The sequence below is a fragment of the Cervus elaphus genome, chromosome 17, assembly GCF_910594005.1.
Source record: "Cervus elaphus chromosome 17, mCerEla1.1, whole genome shotgun sequence".
NCBI lineage: Eukaryota > Metazoa > Chordata > Mammalia > Artiodactyla > Cervidae > Cervus > Cervus elaphus.
Window position 1 is genome coordinate 20,899,091 of NC_057831.1, and position 6,742 is coordinate 20,905,832.

The 6,742-nt window shown below is 41.4% G+C and overlaps 1 pseudogene; it reads right to left on the minus strand.

Moving 5' to 3' along the window:
* Positions 1–1,682: 1,682 nt before the first annotated feature.
* On the minus strand, positions 1,683–1,951 carry LOC122673252 (annotated as a pseudogene).
* Between the last annotated feature and the right edge of the window lie 4,791 nt (positions 1,952–6,742).

Below are 6,742 nucleotides of genomic sequence, written 5' to 3' on the forward strand. Positions count from 1 at the left end.
AGAGCAGGAGCCCCCCCTTTCCCTTCAGGACTGAGGGCAGCCCCTCTTCCAATGACCTGTTTGTTGGCAGGCTGGGCATGGCCCAGGGAACTCTTTCTGGCAGTCTTGGGCCCAGTGGCCAGTTGACTTGCATTTGTAGCATTCCCCCTCATTGGTCTTACCTCTAGCCGGATGGTTGGACTTTCTTGCCCTCTCAGATTGTCCCTGAGCTTGATCTCGATTATTAAATACCTCAAAGGCCACAGGTAGGAGCTGGGGCATGGGCATTTGTGGGCCAGATTGTAACTTTTGGAGTTTCCACCCCACATCAGGGGCAGACTAGTTAATAAAGTGTTGTCCCAGAAAGGACTGACCTTCAGAAGTGGAGGGATCTATGTTGATATACATTTCCTAAATGGCTCCACAATCTGCCCATGAAAGGGGGCTGGGTTTTCTTTTTCCTCTTGGGTCACTCCTTTAAACTTTTCATAGTGAACTGACTTTTTGATAACACTTTCTCATCCCTTCTAATACACATTGGCTCACGTGCTTCCTGGCTTCTGTTCCCTCCCAGGAATTATGATTCCAAGGGGGGTCCTGGCTTAGGACTGCATCTCCACCCATAGTATAATGTCTGGGTTGGTCTCCAACAAGCTGGTCAGTGTGCCCCTGGGCTGCTGTCTGGATTCTGTTCTTCCTCAGGGGTACAGTAAGTAGATAAAATGACTTGAACATCCTTCCATGATAATCAAAAACTGGAGTGAGGGCATGAAACCCTTCAACGAACTTACTAGGGTCTTCAGAAAATTGGCTCAGTTCCTGTCTGCATTGGGCTAAGTCGGTTCAAGAGAAGGGCACATGTACCCTGATTGTTCCTTCACCATTTGCCACTGCCTTGAGAGAGCATAAAATTAGGATCCTGAGTGACAGGAACTCCAATGAGAGTTACCCCAGAGGGACTAGTCTCTGTTTCTTGGGATAACAGAGGTTATGGAGGAACAGAGGAAGGTGGAGTCCGAGACTAATCAGAGGGATCAGGAGAAGTAGGTGCCTCTGGAGCAGTAAGGGTTCTGTCAGAAGGAGGAGGAGCTGGGTCTTCCCTCTGAGAGACAGAAGAGCTTAGAAGAGGATCATATAAAATGTCAGGAGAGTCTTCTGGTCCTCCAGGTTTTAAATTACAAGAGTTGTATCAGGCAGGATTTTGGTAAAGGACCACAAAAGCCTGAATATAGGGACTCTCACTCCACTTTCCCCTCCTGCAACAATAAAGATCCAATTGCAGAGTGGTATTATACATTAGAGACCCGTTTTTTAGGCCATTTTTCTCCATCCTCCAACTTACACAAAGGCCAGGCACTGCTACAATAGAATTTAAGTTTTTCCTTTTTTAGCCCTTCAGTTAAAAAATTCCAATACATTTTTTCCTCTCCAACCAGGCTTATTAAACATAACAAAATTCTGTATACAAGGTGACCTAAACCTGCTGCTTCAAAGCATACTTTCTTTAACTAGTATTTGATAAGTATTGATAGTATTCAATCCACAGAATGTCAAAAAGCAGCTTACTCTAAAATTAATAGAAAAGTGCCCAGTGCATATTACATGAATGGTCTAATTACTGGAACTCTAATAGTCGTAGAAGATAATTAACATAAGTATGACTGAGTCCCTGTGACAGGATGCTGGAGAACCAATATGAGTCATCAAGAGGCCATTCTGTGCCCTGCCAGTGTGATGCCATTGTGTTTCTAATGTTCCCATTATCTAATTCTAGACATACCACAGGAATATCAGTGGGGTCTGAGGTTAGCTTAGCTGCTTGCCGGGCTAAAACAGATATCACCCCAGCATGCTCATCTGACAGGGTTCTGAGGCAGCCCAGACTGAGCCATTGTGAATCTGTGCATAGGACTCCAGCAATGGATGGATTCTTCACTGTGTCCTCCAAGTGCTGCTCTAAGATAGCCTCCATCCCACTGTGCACTGCCTCTTTCCTCGTCACTGGCGTCAGGTCAGAAATTCTGATTCTCAAGCACACACTGGTATAAGTATATGCAGAGGTGTCTCTTCTGGCTCAGAGGGGGCTCCTCCCCTGCTGAGTAACCCACACCTCAGAACAAGAGAGCACTCCGAGAATGGAATCCCGTGTCTCAGAGACATTTGCCCGGAGGCTGTGACCTGGATATCAGGGCGTCCCCCAAATTCCCTTCGAATCTGATGGGGTTTCAAGCATCCTTTACTCTCCCGGTGATTTCTGACCAGACATCTCTGGCCCTCCTTTTGACATTACGCAAGGTGCCTCCCCCAGCAGAGCCAGAGGAGGACTTTTGTACTAGTGCAGACCAGTTGTCAGGACTAAGCTTAGGAGGTGTCCCTTGTCTATAGAGCTTATGTCCTATGATAAATCTTCCTACGCTGCAGTGTGGGCTTCCCACACTAGTGGTAAAGAACCTGCCTGCCAATGCAGAAGATATAAAAGACATGGGTTTGATCCCTGGGTCAGGAAGATCCCCTGGAGAAGAGCATGGTAACCCACTCCAGTATTCTTGCCTGGAGAATTCCACGGACAGAGGAGCCTGGCAGACTTTGGTCCATGGAGTCTATAGAATCGGACACAACTGAGTGACTTAGCACCCACTCACGCATACCCACTGGGGTGTATTCCTCGTGACTGAACATCCACAGAGTTTGTAATTTAGGCTTCTGGGTAGTGGTCAGCCTGATAAACCATAGCAGTGTGTAGGCTGCCAAGGCCTGGGGTGAAGGGAGTCCAGTGGATGCAAAGAGGAACCCTTGGAGAAATTGGAGCTGGGCACTATGGAAGATGGGCTTCCCTGGTGGCTTAGATGGTAAAGAGTCTGCCTGCAATGTGGGTGACCTGGGTTCGATCCCTGGGTTGGGAAGATCTGGAGGAGGGCATGGCAACCCACTGCAGTATTCTTGCCTGGACAATCCCCATGGACAGAGGAGCCTGGCGGGCTATAGTCCATGGGGTTACAAAGAGTCAGACATGATTGAGTGACTAAGTGCAACACTCAGCAGTGTGGAAGATGGCACAGGGTCTGAGGCTTGAGGGCTGAGAGAGAAATTATCATAGTAAATTTCTGAGGATTGAGTGAAATGAGAGACCAGACAGCAGAAGAACCCCAAATCCTTTGCCCTGTCTGCCTGGCAGCTAAGATAGAATGGAATCTGTTTGAGACAGACAGTATTGGGTTTGACAGTGGTGGGGCTGCAGTTTAGGGATGACATCCTAAACTCCTCCCCTAAAAGAGCTAGGAGACAAAATGTGGAAAGAGACCTGCTTGTATGAGTCAAACGGGAAAGAATAGTGGAGGGTTCCACATGGGACAGTGAAAGAATGGAGTGAGACCGCTTGGGTTCAGAAATCACGTTTCCACCACGTCCCAGAGGACAGCGTTAGCTGTCACCATTATTTGAATCTGCAAGGCCTGGGGAGTCCCTTGCCAGCCACAATGTTGTTGGGGGGACCCATAATGCTGTGAGCAGACAGATTACACCTAGCATTATCTTGAAAAGAAAGCAAAGGGGAGAGCAAGAAAAGGAGAGCAAGAAGTAAGTTAGCAGCCTCAAGCCACAGCCAGGTGAAGCCTGCAGTATACTGTGATTTCCTGAATTCCTAGTTTTCGGCACCAGTTTTACTTCTTCCTTTCCAATACATTTTATTTCTTCTTGTTGCCTAAATGCATTAACTAGACCATCCAGTAAAATGTTGAATGAGTGATTGTCTTATTTTGAACCACTTTTCCCTTCCTTGCATAAATCCTTGCCTTTCTGGCATAAATCCCGTCATGTGATAGAATCTTTGGAATGGGTTTTTGGATTCAGTTTGCTAGTATTTTGTTGAAGATATTTGTACTTGTACTCATAAAGGATACTGATCTATACAGTTGACACTTGAACAATGTAGGGATTAATGGCACTCACCCCCTGGGGAGGTTGAAAATCTGAGCATCACTTCATAGTTGACCCTCCCACCATAAAGTCGTTCTGTATCCATGGATTTAACCAAACTGAGGGCATGTAGTACTGTGGTATTTATTGGGAAAAAAAATCCACCTATAAGTAGACCCCAGTAGTTCAAACCCAAGTTGTTTGGGTCAACTGTATTTTCTTATTATATCTTTATCTAGTTTTGTATCAGTAATGCTGGCCTTATAGAATGAGTTAGGAACTGTCCCTCATCCTCTATTTCTTGATAGAATTTGAAAAGAATTGATGTTTATTCTTTAAATTTTGGTAGAATTTACGAGTGAAGACATTTAGGTGGTCCTGGAGTTTTCTTTGTTGGGTGGTTTTGATTATTGCTTCACTCTCTTTACTTGTAATAAGCCTATTGAGATTTTGTTTTCTTGAGGGTAGTTGTTTTTTTCTCCAATTTGTAGGAATTTGTTCTTTTCATTTAGAATATCTAACTCCTTAACTGTTAACTAACTGGCATACAATTGTTCTTAACATTCTCTTATAATCATTTTTATTTTTGTCAGGTTAGTAGTAACAACCCCAGTTTCATTCCTGATTTTAGTTATTTAGGACTTTTTTTTGGTTGTTAGTCTAGCTAATGGTTTCTAATTTTTGTTGATCCTTTCAAAGAACCAATTTTTACTTTTGTTGATTCTCTGGGTTTTCTCTGTTTCATTATTTTCATTCATATATATTTTCTTCCTCCTGATATTTTTAAGTTTAATTTGCATCATTTTTGGGTGGCTCAGCAGTAAAGAATCTGCTTTCCAATCCAGGAGATGTGGGTTCAATCCCTAGGTAAGGAGGATCCCCTGGAGAAAGAAATGGCAACCCACTCTGGTATTCTTGTCTGGGAAATCCCATGGGCAGAGAAGCCTGGCAGGCTACAGTCCATGGGGTCGCAAAAGAGTTGGACATGACTTAGCAACTAAACAACAACAATGTTGATTTGAAATCTTTTCACTATTTACTGTGTTTACTGCAGGCCCTGAGCACTGCCTTTGTTGCATCCCCTGTTCATGAAAGACATAATATTGTTAAGATGGTGGTAATCTCTGAACTATTCTATATATGGATATTCTATATGGATATCCATTTTATATATGGATACTCTATATATGAAAAGTGTATACTCCTTCATATAGAGTTTATGAATGCTTAGTTTTGTTGTTGGTGGTTAGTATTAATGCTTAAATATTCAGTTTACTTCATTGCTTTGTTGAAGCTCTTTGGGCATTTTCTTTCAGTTGTGAAAAGTTTTTGATTATTAACTCATTCCATTTACTTGCAATGTCTGTTCAAGTTTCACTTCTTGATGCAGATTCAGTAGTTTCTGTCTAAGACTCGTATGTCATCTAGGTTATCTTAGTTCATTGACATAAGGTTCATAGTATTCCTTTAAAATCCTTTGTACTTCTATAAGGTCAGTGATGATGTCCCCTCTTTTATTCCTGATTTTGTTCATTTAAGTCTTTTTTCTCTTTTTCTATCTAAATGTGCATAAATTTTAATTCATCTCTTCAAAGAACCAACTTTTAGTTTCATCGATTTCCTATATTGTTTCATTTTTTTTCTGCTCTAATTTTTTTTTTTTTTTAATTTTATTTTTTTTTTTCTGCTCTAATTTTTATTTTCCTTCCTCCTGCTTGCTGTGATTTAATTTGTTCTTCCTAGTTTTATAAGGTTTGTTTTTAATATAGGCATTTATGAATATAAATTTCCCTCTAAACAAAGGTTTAGTTTATCTCATATATTTGGTAATATTTTCATTTTTATTGATCTCAAAATATTTAATTTCCTTGTGATTTCTTCTTTTAGCCATTGTTTAGAAGCATATTGCTTAGTTTCCACATCATATTTTCCTTTGTTACTGATTTCTGATTTCATCCACTGTGGTGGAAGGACGTATTTTGTACAATTTCAAGCCTTTTAAATTTAAGATCATGTCTTAATGATCTTAATGATCTATGCTATCCATAATCTGTTTTTAAAATAATATGGCCTAATTTATGTCTGTCAACATCTCTATGCATTTGAAATAAACATATATTCTCGTGTTCAGTGGAGTGTTCTATAGATATTTGGTCCGGTTGGTTTGGGCTTCCCAGGTGGTGCTAGTGGTGAAGAACCCACCTGCCAATGAAGGACAGTAAGAGACATGGATTTGATCCCTGGTTTGGGAAGATCCCCCTGACGGAATGTATGGTAACCCACTCCAGTATTCTTGTCTGGAGAATTCCATGGACAGATGAACGGGGAGGGCTACAGTCCATAGTGTTGCATAGAAGTCAGACACAACTGAAGTGACTTAGCATGTATGCATGCATGCTGGTTGGTTTATAGAACTTTTTAACTCTTCTATATCCTTGTTGATCTCAAGCCTAGTTGTTTATCCTTACTTAAGCTTTATCTTTCTTTTCCTCAAATTGGAAAATCTCAACTGACCAATCTTCAAATTGACTGATTCTTTATTCTACCAGCTCAATTCTGCTGTTGAGTATTTTTATCAGATTGTGCTATGCTATCCATAATCTGTTTTTAAAATAATATTTCTCTGCTTAATTGATATTCTCTATTTGTTGAGGCCCAAAAGTTTCTTGAAGGAAAGACTGCACTGGAACTAAGTGAATATTTGTGAATGTACATCTCGCTACCATGGTCCTTTATACTTTCCAACAATAAATGTTAACAGAGATGAAGGCCCTAGCTACTACGTACCCCCATCCAGGGTATTATCAGTAAGGGCTTGTAATCCAAATTTGATTCCAACACCAGGAAC